Below are 15,260 nucleotides of genomic sequence, written 5' to 3'. Positions count from 1 at the left end.
TACAGAGACTTTTGGGATGCATATTTGCCAAAGTTTAATTATTTTATTAACTATTAAAGTATGAGCTAGTAAACTGTAGTTGCTTATTTTTTAGCGCTGAATCTATTTTTCATGTAATTGTCTAAGCTGTCAGAAACAGATCTCTTATTTTTGTGACAATTAAGTCTGTTCAGCTGTCTTGAGTGAGTGATGATCAGTCTTTCACTAATACTATACAGATTCGAGATCAGAAAAAGCTAGCATGCTGTTTTTGTTGGCATATTAAATTATCTCAAGATTCTTTACATATTTCTCAAGATTAAGATTAGGCTACTTTTACCTGGGGTGGTAAGGGCTGGGTTCCAGATAACAAATGCCCCAATGTAGCAAAGAGATCATAAAATATGTGTAAAGTTAGCAATTATTCTACCAGTTATGATCACAAAGTCACCTGTGATGCTAAATAACTTAAGCTAACCTTGGACTCCCCGAGAAGCATTTTATTCGAACTGCATTTTTGAAAGAACAAGATGACTCCCAAACAGCTTCGAAGTGATGCTCAACAAGTGTTGACACATTTTATTTAAGATGATCGGAAATAATGGTGACCACAAAAAATGAGGTTACGCTAGTCAGGGCTGAGGTCCATCATAGAGACGCATAGAGAACTAAAACAACCACAGCCCATGGCCCGGCTGGCAATTAAAAAGGCACTTTCATATTGTTTTTACTTTTAATACCCAGAAACTACACCCATCCTTTATACTGTACATATATGAATGAACTCCAGTTATTTTCTGTTTTGTTATTACTGCTGTAATACTTCAGTCAAACTGTTTTTACTTGTGTAGGATCCACTGCAGGATGGACTTGCATTACTGTATAAATAAAGTACTTTATGAAACACACAAGTGGGGAATTCAGCACTATGTTATCTAAATTCTGTTGGAATTCAGATAACATAACTCTGCTTTTCACCTAATGTTTTTGTGGGTTGTTCATTTTTGTTCCATTGGACATCAGACTGAGATTTGCACAGGACATATTTTGCCTGTATGTGTCCTAGAACCTACTGGCTTCACTAGATGCAGATAACAAAAGGGTGACAACATTGAGCAAGTATCTAGAAACTGCCATAGCTTTAAAACCTGTACAAATGCTACAAAAGAGCATTGAAAATATTAGATAAAAAACCTTTTTCATATCACCATTGTCAAATTTTAGAAAAATACAAGTTTTTAAATTTTACTAATTTCAAATTATTTAAATCTGCCTGTCTAATATACAAAGTTATACATGGTCTGGCGCCTCCACCAATGAGTGATTTTATTAAACAAAAGTCTAGCAGTGTTGCCGGGTCTCGACTGACTCGAGCCACTGTTAGAGGTGATTGTGAACTGGCATTCAGGCGGACCACCTTTTCACAGAATGCTCTGTCATATCAGGGAGTGAGCTTCTGGAATAGTCTTCCACTGTCAGTGAGGGAAAGTACAAGTCTACCCATCTTTAAGAGTCACTTAAAAGGGCGGCTGAGGGACACACAAACATGTAATCATGTTTAATAATCATGTTTTATATTGGAAGGGAAAAAGAGTTAGTGTTTTACAAAAAGGGAAACAACTGTTAGTGCAATGGGTGAACGCAATATCACGATGGTCAGGGCATGTACAATACTGGGGTTTGTGCAATATAATTGATGTGTTTCCGTTATTGTTATCTATACTATCCTATGCGTCCACTCTCCTTGTCATTGTTTGTTCTAGTATAATGTGATCACTGTTTTTGTCCTTGTCACATGACCTGTAAATAGTGTCTCTGTATGTTTTTACTAACTTGTGTTTAACACCAACCTGCCAGAGGGTCTGCAGATGGAAATTAGCCCAAGGCTATAATGTGGCATATTTACATTTGTTAAAATGTTCATTAATATGTATTGCCCCTCTTTCTAAAAATTAAATAAATAAATAAAATGAATCCTACTGGTGATGAGCTTTTCTTAAACGCAGCATTTTTACATTTTATACAACAAAATTATACAAACAAAAGAGTTTCTAATGACCCATGGGAGCTCTAGAGTGGGGCTAGTGCTAGGACTGCATTACAGTCAAATGTTTTCTGTAGTGATGGGGTGGATTTTTCTCCCCTTGGGCCAGTGAAAATTAAGGGGGCCAGTAAAGCTCTGATCTACTGGTCCAGGTGGTGAGTAGGTGGAGGAATGATACATGGGGCACGTAGGGCCCTGGAGGTCAGGGACGCCAATGCAGGAGCAAGGCTGATGACCCAGTGTGCATTGTGTGAAAGCTCTGACCCAGAAAACTGCAACTTGTAGTTGATTGTGGTGGAGGTGCTGGTGTCAAATCTTCAGTCGCAATCAGTGTTGTGGTTAATGTGTTGTCATGGAAACCAGTGTGACCCCCTCACCACCACCACCACCCACAGTACACGCACCCACAGCCCTATTTGAGCTAGGAACTAAACATTAGCATACAGTGAGACTGTCAGGTTGTAACACTGCTACAGCTCACTATCCGACAGTTATTACAGCTTACCGAGGCTTTAGCTGTGTTTCAGACGGATTTACACTTGAAGACGAGTCACACATGACTTTTAGCAGCGCAAACGAGGCAAAAGAACCGCTACATGAACGGCGGAAAGACCCGTTACTGTAGTTATTAGGCAGGTATGATAGAGTTGCACTCACAGATAGGAAACAGCGAGACGGGGAGAACAAGCCAAATAAAGCCGTGTAACTGTTTAAGTGAGAACATTTTGGAATTAAAACCCAGCTAGAAAGTGCCGTTTTCTCCCCTAACAGCCCAAATGTAAGCACCACTCTCCACGCTGAGGTTCATAAAAAAAGAAGAAGAAAAAGTTGCTGCTTTTAAACTGCCGCCCTCAGGTAGAGCATAATTGTCTCTTAAAAATCATTTCTAACTGACGCGGAGGCAAACGAAGACGAAAGAAAGATGGAAGCTTACCTGGCAGGGGAGTATTAATATTGTTTTGTCCCATGAAGAAAAGCGGTTAGAAAAGCCGAGCAGGCGCCCTTTCCGTCGAGCTCTCCCGGTGGCAGCGCTGGACGTGTATGTGCGGTTACACCGAGGACTCCTGGAGGAAAGCAGCCGAGCTCCGGCTGATGTCACCCGGACAGGGAGGGGCCTCACCGGGAGACATTTCCATAAGGACATGATGTCACGATGTTGCTGCTTTAAATGACTCTTCTAGAGCAGCAAGAAGCAACAATGACATCTACAGCCACATTCAGCATTCAGTGTTAGAGTCAATAAACGGCTAAGCCCAAGTGCTTTTTTAACTGTTGTTAAAAAACTGTTGTGACTGTTGTTGTGTCACTTTATGCTTTTATCTTCATGTATATATGTAGTGTTGATATTATATGCTTGTTGCTTACTTTTAGCGTCACTGATGCTGTCTTTAACTCGGAGTTAGTATTGTTACATCAAACTATGACGTTGTCTGTCTTTGAATATTTTAAAAGGACTTTTAGGTTATTACAGCTGACTTAAGCCAAACTTAACACATAAAAATACTCAGTGTCTTCATCACCTGGAAAAATCCCTGCCTCTTTATTATTCACTGACAATATCTGTGGTTTCCCCCATTTTCAGATGGAGGTGATAAATATAATGTGTAAAGAGGACTGGAAGAGTAGTTTGATGCACTAGAACATTTGTCTGATTATGGCTGCAATGATACATCGTGACCAGGAAATATTTTGCATATCTAAGAATTGTGTGATATTCACATTGTGACTAATATACTCTTCTGTCTGTGACATTTCAGAGTATTACTGTTCAGCAACAGCATTGAATTTGATTTCTTGCTGTTCTGAATTTAAAACTGTGCCCACAAAAAATGTTTGATTTATACACAGGTGTTTATTTTTTTCTGCTTAAGTGTTTGGCCAGTTTTTTACAAAGTGCTGTTGCCAAAAACATCCTAAATGAAAAACGAAAAGCTGCATCTCTAGATGTGGATTCCAACCACAAAAGCTTCTAAGCCAGTTAGAGTTGAAGGATCACTATTAAATCCAAAGTTGCACTGAGGATTTTTGGGACAACTTCTCTCAGTTTGGGTCACAAACATTCTCTTTTACATCGCAGACACTGTTTTTCTTTTTTCCCTAGTTTGATGTGCTTTGCTACTGTGGCAACAAGTGCCTCAGTTTCATCTCTTGGGTGTGATCTCTGCTGTCTCTCTGCGTAGCTTTGCCTCTCTTCTTTGCAGTATTGTCTTTCTCTGCAACATCCAAAACAAAACAAACCAAAACAGATTGCCGTTAACGACAGCACAATCAAATTTATGCAACAGTTTCTGATAATGTATCAATACTCTTATTAGTTACAGTATTCAGATCAGTTTTGGCGTTCACACAGTCGATATGGCGAAAAAAGAATTATAACTCTTGAGCTTTGACTTCCTGTTTACTTTCTTTCAATTAAGTGTGTGTCCAGCCACCTCTGGTCAGCCACACATAGACTGTATTAAACCAGATTGTAACATGCAATCTGATAATAAATAAAGCAAACAAGTATTTGTGTATTGAAAGCAAAAGTACAGTGGCTTGCAAAAGTATTCGGCCCCCTTGAACTTTTCCACATTTTGTCACATTACAGCCACAAACATGAATCAATTTTATTGGAATTCCACGTGAAAGACCAACACAAAGTGGTGCACACGTGAGAAGTGGAACGAAAATCATACATGATTCCAAAATTATTTTACAAATAAATAACTGCAAAGTGGGGTGTGCGTAATTATTCAGCCCCCTGAGTCAATACTTTGTAGAACCACCTTTTGCTGCAATTACAGCTGCCAGTGTTTTAGGATATGTCTCTACCAGCCTTGCACATCTAGGGACTGAAGTCCTTGCCCATTCTTCTTTGCTGTTCACAAACGCTGTCCATCTAATCTGACTGAGCTGGAGCTGTTTTGCAGTTTTCAGATCTTGCCACAGACTCTCGATTGGATTTAGATCTGGACTTTGACTGGGTCATTCTAACACATGGATATGTTTTGTTTTAAACTACTCCATTGTTGCCCTGGCTTTATGTTTAGGGTCGTTGTCCTGCTGGAACATGAACCTCCGCCCCAGTCTCAAGTCTTTTGCAGACTCCAAGAGGTTTTCTTCCAAGATTGCCTCGTATTTGGCTCCATCCATCTTCCCATGAACTCTGACCAGCTTCCCTGTCCCTGCTGAAGAGAAGCACCCCCAGAGCATGATGCTGCCACCACCATATTTGACAGTAGGGATGGTGTGTTCAGAGTGATGTGCAGTGTTAGTTTTCCGCCACACATAGCGTTTTGCATTTTGGTCTCATCTGACCAGAGCACCTTCTTCCACATGTTTGCTGTGTCCCCCCACATGGCTTGTGGCAAACTGCAAACGGGACTTCTTATGGTTTTCTGTTAACAATGGCTTTCTTGTTGCCACTCTTCCATAAAGGCCAACTTTGTGCAGTGCACGACTAATAGTTGTCCCATGGACAGATTCGCCCACCTTGGGAAATCTTTTTGTAGCCTAAGCCTGCTTTGAATTACTCAATAACTTTATCCCTGACCTGTCTGGTGTGTTCTTTAGACTTCATGGTGTTGTTGGTCCCATTATTCTCTTAGACAACCTCTGAGGCCGTCACAGAGCAGCTGTATTTGTACTGACATTAGATTACACACAGGTGCACTCTATTTAGTCATTAGCACTCATCAGGCAATGTCTATGTGCAACTGACTGCACTCAGACCAAATGGGACTGAATAATTACGCACACACCACTTTGCAGTTATTTATTTGTAAATATTGTTGGAATCATGTATGATTTTGTTCCACTTCTCACGTGTACACCACTTTGTGTTGGTCTTTCACGTGGAATTCCAATAAAATTGATTCATGTTTGTGGCTGTAATGTGACAAAATGTGGAAAAGTTCAAGGGGGTCGAACACTTGCAAACCACTGTAAGAGGAAGCTGGAGATCCATCCATGTGTGATCTGGCCTCTTTCTCTCCTATTCTCTCTATCCATCCCTCCTCCTCACTTGCAGGTTCTTTACTATTATTGCCTTGAGGTGACTGTTGTTGTGATTGGAATTGAATTGACCTCATTTGAATTCCTCTTTGTGCTTTTGCCAAAAGGCAAGCAGAGTATAAGCTAGACTCAAACAAGACTCAAACTGATCACCTATAACCTATTCAGAGGTTTAAATTAATTCAGATCAATTAAAAAGATTAGAAAAAAAATTATATGCATCTAAACGTGATAGTAGCAATTAATTGTTGTTCTTTAACTCTGTCAGGGACCTGGATCTGAGCAACCCAGGGTCACTGAGCACTTATGGACTTGTGTCACATTACATGTGTTTTTGCTGCTCTGTGCTGCTGTCCCTGTTGTTCACGCTTGTGTGTATATAGGCAGGTGTGTGTGCTTGTGTGGGTGCGGCTGTGACAGGCACCTTCAGGCCTGGTGGGTGTGGCCCTGCCAGGTGGTTGGTCACACCTGAAGATCATCACACACCACAGCTGATCAAGCCTCATCGGAGGAGCTACTTAGGAGTGTGGTGGAGCTCTCGCCAACGCTAGATCATTATGTGACTACCCGTCAGTGTTTTCAACATATCAGTAAGTGCAATCCTGCCGCAGTTGGAAAGTGTCTAACGTCTGCCTCTGTTATTTCCCAGGAGGAGACTGGAAACGAAAGGGCAGCAAGCACGGGGTGCATGGACACTTGGAAACGAGGACACAGGGCACGGACACTGGGAAGAAGACACAGCATGGGAGTCTGGGGCGCACGGGGATTTATTGTTGTGTATTATTTACGTCACTGTAAATAAATGTACTGCTTGCATTGAAGAGTCCTGCATTTGGGTGCTCCTTTCCCTCATCTGCATGGGCTGCCAGCGCAGCCGTGACAAATTCACCGTCCATAATTGCACTCAAATATGATTTTCACCCTCAATAAACATGAAATAATCATTTTAAGTAGGACACAACTAAAATGTATATACAGACTAGCGGTCAAATGTTTTAGAAAACCCCAATTTTCCCAGTTATTTATTCCAATTCAAGTCATTTAAGTCCAATGAATAGCTTGAAATGGTAAAAAAGGTAAATGGTGAACTGCCAGAGGTTGAAAAAGGGTAAGGTTACCTAAAACAGAAAAATAACGTACATTTCAGAATGAACAAGAAGGCCTTTGTCAGGGACCACAAAATGGGTTAACAATTTAAAACTGTTCTGCAGCAATGGAGGTCTTTCCTACAAAGAAATTTGAAAGAAAGTCAAGGTGTCAGTGAGTACAGTTTCCTTCACTATATCACAAGGCACTCAGAAACTGGACTAAACTCTGACAGGAAGAGGTTTGGCAGGTCCAAAGCCACAACTGAATCAGAGGTCAAGTTTCTGAGAGTTAACAACTTGCCTGATAGGCGGCTCACAGGACAACAGCAATCACTGCTTAATAGTGGTCTTAGTAAGAAAGTCTAAGCTTCGACTGTGAAGAGAAGACTTCGAGCTGCAAGTTTGACAGGACTAGTTGCAGCAAGAAAGTCATTACTAAGACATCAGAATAAGACAAAGAGGCTTGCCGGACCATGAAACACCACCATTGGACTACTGAAGACTAGTATTATGGACTGATGAATCAAAATTTGAAATCTTTGGTTCAGGATCTTTTTACACAGTTGAGTAGGCGAAAGGATGGTTCCAGAGTGTGTGCCATCAACTGTCAAACATGGAGGAAAGTGTGGTGGTCTGTGTCTGTTTTACTGGATCCGGGATCAGTGACTTGTACAGAGTGAGAGGCACCCTGAACCAAAATGGCTACCACAGTATTCTGCAGCGCCATGCAATACCCTCTAGTATGCGCCTAGTTGGTCAGGGGTTCATCCTACAGCAGGATAATGACCTAAAACACAAGTCCCAGCTATGCCAGAACTGCATCAGGAAAAAAGAACAAGATGGTAAGCTTGAAAACATGGAATGACCAGCACAGATTCAAATAAAAATCAAAAGTTGATCAGTCCCATGGTTTAAAAACGTATTGGCATCATGTTTCGTACAGTGTGCCAGTCCACAGATCACAGTCTAGACTGTAAGGTGCACTGCAGCTTCTATCTTAAGTTCAATTGCATCAGCATCTATGACTTTAATTGACATAATGCACAAAGCAGACAAGCCTGAATGTTAGCCATATACTGTAGTACCATCACATTGTACAGAATTGTAAGGAAGTCTGACATTGACACTAAGTACAGATACAGATTCCAAAAGCCTGAAAGAATAATTTATGATTGGAGGAGAAAAGGTGAGAAATCTTTACTTTAGCTTCGACAGAGGTTTCTGTCTGGACCAACAGCAGACCAACACTGCCATCCCTAAAATAGTGCTATTATTATGCTTTAAAAAATAACGTATTTATTGTCAATATAAGTCTTTCAATTAATGCGATTAAAGACAAAGTGGAAATGTAAGGCTCCTGTCTGCAATATATCAAAGTCTGGGTTCCTATCTGTCGCCACATCCTGACAAAAGCAGGCAGCCAAAGCATGCCTATGAAAGTAGATTACATTACACTCAGCACGATAGAGCTGACAGCTGATTTACATAATCGCTAACAACACCTGACAAATTGTGTTATGTTTCACAGACCTGAAAATAAGCGGACTTCTATCTCTGCAAACACACAAACAGCTTCACTATGAGTGAGCAGCAAGAGTAAAACCAAAAAAATCCCTTTAATTATATTCAGTGGTAGAACTGAAAAAATGCATTAGCTTTTATTATATACAGAACTTGCTGTGCAAAAGTTTTGGGCACTTTGGATGTTTAAATTCATAGCCGTTACTAATACCATAGAGGAGGCGTCTGATCATTTGTTCATTTTATATTGCAAAGTGCACTGAGGTGAAGTAGTGCACTTTCAAAGATACAGGGTGCAATATAACTATTTATTTTCTGATTATTGCAAGTTTGGTTACAAGACCTGTTTGAGGTTTATCCATAAACTCATTTATCCTGAACCACACGACACAATATGAGTTTTATCTTGTGGTATGTAGAGGTAACTATCCTTGGTCTAAATGTAATACCAAAAGTAAGGAAAACTGTGTTTGGTGGTTTATTTCTTTGTTGTAACAGTGCTTCTTGGCAATAAATCTCATACTGTTGGAAAGCCTGTTTGTTTCCTCTTGGTGTCTCATGGCTCCATTTAGGGTTAGGGGTCTTAAACGTCTGGAGTCTGACTATTACTAAGAGATGAACATTAAACTAAGTAAGTCATTTAACCCGGTCATTACTAGCAAATTAATCTGCGGTTCGCCAGAGTGTAGCACAGCTCCTACTCTCCATGAGATGTTAATTCCAGCTGTCGCTCTAGAAGAAATGCTGGAAGTAGCTGAACAAAAGAAGGAAAACCAACCTCTGAGCAACTATTGACATGTAACAAACTTTGTTTACCTCCACTTCCCACCAAACCTGAATTAGAGCTCATTTCCTAACATGTGTCTGCTGTTCGAATGGTGTCACCAATAGAGATTGTTAAGCCATCCTTCGGCTTCTTGACAAACTACAACATCCGTTTGTATTTACTCTTGGCTTCATGTGGGTCAGCTTTTGTCCAGGAAATGAACACTGGGCTGATGGATGGATATGAAAGAGTTGCAGCTCCACATCCTGTCTCATTATACTGGGCTGTGTAGCCCTACCATATGGTACCTGACTTTAGAGAGTTGTTATTATATTGTTGTGAGATAAAGAGTGCTTTTCTTTTTCTTGACATTTATAATTATTTCCTCTATGTCCCTTCCAGGGCTCTGTGGTTTTCTTCAGTCCCTGTCCAGGAAGAAGATTTTGCCTCGGGCTCACCAGCTCTTCACCTGTCAGAACAGTTTCCTGCACAGTAAATAGGGCACAGCAAAGATCCTTTATGTGAAATTTACTCTATCAGAGAATTCTGATACAACTTTTAAGCTGTAAAGTCAAAAAGTAATCTGTCATCTACATCTAATGTTGAAGGCACCTTGTTGTACGTAAGACTGCAATTTCTTCTGACTATAAAGGAGAAATTCTTCTCTTCAGCTCAATTAGAAAAAAATGACTCTGAAATACTAATATCAGCTGACTTGATGGTAGCATTGGGTTTAAATCCTCACACTAAGTTAAGAGACAAACTAGCACAGCTGTAGGACAGACAAGTACATACTCTGGATCAAAGCAGTGATTCCTGTGAGGAAAAACTTAGACTGTAATAACCCTGCAGTTGGGAGGCTGTGTAAAAACTTTAATTGAGACAGGACTCCACAGATGAACTTCTCATCACAGCGGCAAGTACAGCCGGCATGTCTGCATGAAAGGGAACGTTCTGAAAACAGCATCAAATATTTAACGAATCATCTTTGAGCCATCAGTCTTGCTGTTGTCGGGTAAAGGAAGTGTAAACACACTCTGAGACTCCCGTTCACTCACAGCGTGGGTGAAGAACAGGCCTAAAGACTCTTTTTTTTCTCTCTAAAGATCCGATTAATGTTTTGATTGAAGTCGACCACTCACTGTTGTCAAAACAGAAAGTCTGACTAATTATTAATGTTTGTATTTTTGACAAATTAAGAAAAAAACACCAGCAGATTAGGCTCGAATTTACGAATCTCTTATTGGGTTGACCGACACGAAGAGTCAGGTTGATTTTTATAAAGAGTGTCTGACTTTACCAGTTTTGTTCTGTTGTCACCTATGATCATAAGATCTGGGTAGACACAGAAAGAAAGAGCAACACGTGGATGACTTACATACATTTTTGTTATGTTTCTCTAATTTTGCATCTGTACACTAACACAGCAGATCTTAAACCAGACAAGCAAGATGTGACTGGCATGCCGATGTTCAGTTTAACAGCAGTATTGCATTAATTGTTTATGAATTACCCACAGGTTTACATAGTCAGTCACTGTCAGAGGCTCCAAATTAATGTGTTAGATGTTTTCTGGTTCAATCTCACCAGGCCTTTCTGGGCTTGAGCGTAACCTTTTGTTTGGACCTTGTTGCATTCGTGAAGACATCTCTTGATTGCAGACCTTGAAAAGGATGTGCGCACCTACGCAAGATTGTTCTTCAAACTTGAGTTGTCGTCTGTGAGCTGGTCAGTGCATTCATTCTTTTTAACAAAGTATCAGACTATTGATTTGGTCGCTTCTAAAGTTTTCCTGTCTGATAGGTTTATTCTGGTCTTTCAGTATTACGGTGCTCTCCTTCACTTGCACTGACATCTCTTATTGAGAGCTCCAGTGAACAACTACCAACAAATACAACTTAATGATTCACTTGGAATCAGCTCCAGATCTTAGAATTGCTTAATTTGCCATGAAATAATGAGGGGGCAGGCCCTACTTTTGAGCCTCTGACAGTGGGGGCTATGTATAAAAATGTGGGTATTTCATAAAAAATAAAAAATGCTTTTGTTAATCCCTTTCAATTAAAACTGATCATCTGCAATCACATCCTGCATGCTGGTTAAAAATCCTTTGTGTTGGTGAGCAGAGGCAAAAATTATTATTAAAAAATGTCATTTTACAAATAAATAAAAAAGCCTATGGACCGACCTGTAGGTAAATTCTTCTCCTGGTCCACTGTTGGTTTGCAGTTGTATAATGGCTACTTATGCAAATATAAATACTGACAACAGTCATTCTTCAATAACAAAGTTAAAACACCTTCTTTGGGTCACCTTTGGTGAAAACAGCGATTTCATTATTCATTGTCCCGTTGTCCAATGTGTGCAATGAAAACTGAAAAAGCATAATGCAAGCTGGAAACAGACACAGTGTGCTTTCAGAGACAAAAGCTGCGAAAGAAAACAAGCTGCTTGGATGCAAAGTCCTCTTTGGTGCGCTGATGCTAAACATTGGCTCTGACTGCTGAACAAACTTTCGAATTGAATCATTTTTCCTGGAAATCGCTAAAATTGCCATGAATTCTCACAGCACACATGCTGACTTACCCCAGCAGCTGAAGCACAGGTGTAAGCAGTGATAACACTGAGCCAGCTGGTACAATGCAATGTCCTTGAAAGCGTAAGGTGAAAAGAGAAAGCAGTCATTGATAGTGTTAGTTATACCTGTGCGTGACAAATCCAAATGTGTGCTGTGACAAAAAAAACCCAAAAAACTTCTGTGTCTCATACCAAAGTGTTCAAAGCATGTAATCTAGCTGACCACGCTGCTGTTTACTCTGAACTGTACTGCACCAAATTAGATGGTCTCTCAAAGGTCAACCGGCACAAGCAATCATCCCCGTGGTGTCAGAGAGCAAAATTACAGCCCTGCTTTCATATTGTCTCTTCTTGTAATTCATGCAGTCATGCTTAAGATTTATGTAGCTTCCAGAAAAAAATGCTTGCACAACAGTTACTGTATGACATCAAAAAATACCAGTTATAAGTGTACACGGAGCTGCAGCGCTTGTGAAAGTTGGAGATAAGAGCCAAGTTGGTATTTTAAAACCGCTGATAATGGGCCTAAAAGACAGTGAAATCAGCCTGACTTGAAGGTCGATCAGTCTCAGCCTTTGGTTTTAAGTTAGGGAGAGATAATGATGAATAGCAATGTAAATTTCGTCCCTTACGGGGACTGATGCTGCACAAATGCAGTACATTCTGTGGAACATTTAAGTGTTTTCTTGCTGAACACACATCCACTGTGCCTCAGTAATTAGTCCCAGTGAATGTGTTACTCTAAAAGGACAAAAAACATCTTTAAAATGCCCCTCTGGCAGATTTGTCCCAGTGGTGGTTCACTTCACTGCAACAAAAAAAGCCCTTGCCCTCGCCACCTTGTTTGGACAAAAGTGTGGGTCTCATGAGTAGAACTCCAAAGCTGATTTGGGAAACCTCTATTTGAATACTAATATTTAATTGGTGGGGCTTTCTTTTCAAAAACGAACCCTAGCCCGATCTCTCATCAGGCTAGGAAACAATCTTAAAAACTTATTTTCCTGAGAGAAGCAGATGCTGTTTGAATATGAAACCACAGCAGCCAGGACCTTAGTGGTACTGTTCCGGCTTCACTGTTCCATCTTCGTGGATACATCCATCTATACCATAAACTATATGTGTCAAAACAAAGGCCTGATAGCCAAACAATATTTGGGAGATAAAAAGCTTCAAATAATTATTTGGATAAATGAGCTAGTTGGGCTGTTGTGTCTTTAGGCATCTCGTGCAAAGAACTCTGTCAGCTTTAAACAAGCTCAGCTGAATCTATCATTTAAACACTGGCCGAGTAAGGGCATCACTTGGTGCTGTATTATATCCTCAGCTTATCTTTAGAGAAACGAAAGTTCTTAAGATACGTCGTATTAGTATAAAGTATAGTTAGAGGGGTTTTTTTTAATATATGTGTATACACTACATGAGTGGCATTAATTTCATTGTTTAAATCTTTAGTAATAATTATAAAGTGAACATTTTTCTTTGCTATAAATGGTCATAGCCTCTTAATGTACATAATAAAGGCATAATGCAAAGATATTTAGAGTCCACACATATCATTCCCTATGTGTTATCAATACAATACAATCAATGGTAGTAAGTAACATAGTTTTGAATATCTCTATATCGCATTATCACTTTGGCCTTCAGATCAATTTATTAATGTTTAAGGAGAGGTCAGAGGTCAAATATGGCATGATATTTTAAATCTTTATAAGTACTTTCTATATGTTGACAGTACACGCCACACTTCTATGGCTTTTTGCCATTTTTTATCCAATAAATTGTAAAGTGGACCTTAAAGACTTTGATGGATTTAAGGCAAATTTGAATGGATTGTTAACATGACCCCACTCCACACCCCTACAGTTTTATTAGAATTCATTCAACATTTCTCAAGCTATCATGCTTACAGCCTGAACAACACAAATGTAAACACTACCAGAAGCATCAGCTCTTTGATCAATGTAGAAATCTCAAAAGCAGAGAAGACAATGTTACATTTCTAAAACATGCCTGAAGGTGGTTTTCCAGAACAAACACTTGGAAAAAGAACTCTAACCATAAACTATCATAATATGTAATTTATGTTTTTTAGATTATTCATTAAGAATAAAATTAAATAATAAATAAATAAAAAGAAGAAGAAAATAAAATAAATAAATAAATAAAAAGAAGAAAATTATTATAACTGAAATAGATCAAAAACTCTTTCCCATGGCCATTTTCCCCTTCTCCAAAATATACGGTTAGAGTGAAGGTTAGGAGGTTAGGGCCATCGCCAACTCAGAGGATTAAGGCATTTAGTTATTTATTTATTTTTAATGAGGAAGAACTAACAGAGTAAATGTGAGTTATCTGGGTATAAATATGTGGCGGAGGTGTGGTCCCTGACTCAGCTGCAGGGGAGGGGTGGTGCAATGAGCTCAAGGGGGCTTTTGCTGTTTTATAGTGAAGCCGGAGACCAGATAGGAGGAGTGCGTACAGTCAGCTGGAACATTGGTGGACGAGGTGCCATGAACATGAAACGTGAGCATGAACATGAAAACTATATGTGTGCAGCGTTAATAAACACTCCTAAAACTGCGTGTTGGGTCCCAGTCTTTGTAAAATTATTATTAGATTCTCAATTTTTTACTTTTTAGTTCTTTTTGCTATTTGTTTTATTGTTTAAATGAGAATGTCATAAATAAAAATATCACAAAAATAAAGTTTAATAAAGAAACCTGCTGAACATTTCAGGACTTTTCCCACTTATTTCACAGCTATGTTTTACACTTGTAAAGCAGAGATGAAACTCTCCTTCTCTTCTCTGTATATTCCAGCTGCTGGTTTCACCTTTTTTTGCATTTCATACATCAGCTTTTCTGTAGCTTATCAAACACGCTGCTTCACTCCTCAACCAAATGATTGATATTCTGTCCTCGCCATCAGACAGGAGACAGAAAACACCCGCTGCTTACAACCAAACACCACCTGAGGAAGCAGCAGGCATGTGTCTTGTTGAGCATTCAGTTTAAGGTCTCCTTATTCAGCAGTGGCCCACGTCTGCACACAGAAAACAGGCAGAGAAATCACTGTTTGATTAGTTTAAAGTGCAGTTGACTTGCACTTCTCCGCAATTAACCCCTCACTGTTGTATTCAGGTACTTTCTTTAATTCCTTCTTATGCAGCTTGAAGATGAGAAAAATCATCATGTGCAATAACATCAGTGCACAGTATCATCCTGTTGCCCCCTGAGATTTGTTTTATGGCTGCATCATTCATTTTCTGAATGCCTTGTCGTGTTTT

General features: G+C 39.6%; 1 protein-coding gene across 2 annotated transcripts in view; it reads right to left on the bottom strand.

Moving 5' to 3' along the window:
• LOC113007639 (SH3 domain-binding protein 4) overlaps positions 1–3,244 on the bottom strand; it is a 48,337-nt gene extending 45,093 nt beyond the window's left edge. For both annotated transcript variants that reach the window (XM_026144366.1, XM_026144367.1), the window contains exon 1: positions 2,958–3,244. The gene's annotated coding sequence lies outside the window, so the exon portion shown is untranslated. The remainder of the gene's footprint in view (positions 1–2,957) is intronic.
• Between the last annotated feature and the right edge of the window lie 12,016 nt (positions 3,245–15,260).

Source organism: Astatotilapia calliptera, chromosome 16 (genome assembly GCF_900246225.1).
Source record: "Astatotilapia calliptera chromosome 16, fAstCal1.2, whole genome shotgun sequence".
NCBI classification, from domain to species: Eukaryota; Metazoa; Chordata; class Actinopteri; order Cichliformes; family Cichlidae; genus Astatotilapia; species Astatotilapia calliptera.
This window is presented reverse-complemented; position numbering and strand designations above follow the sequence as displayed.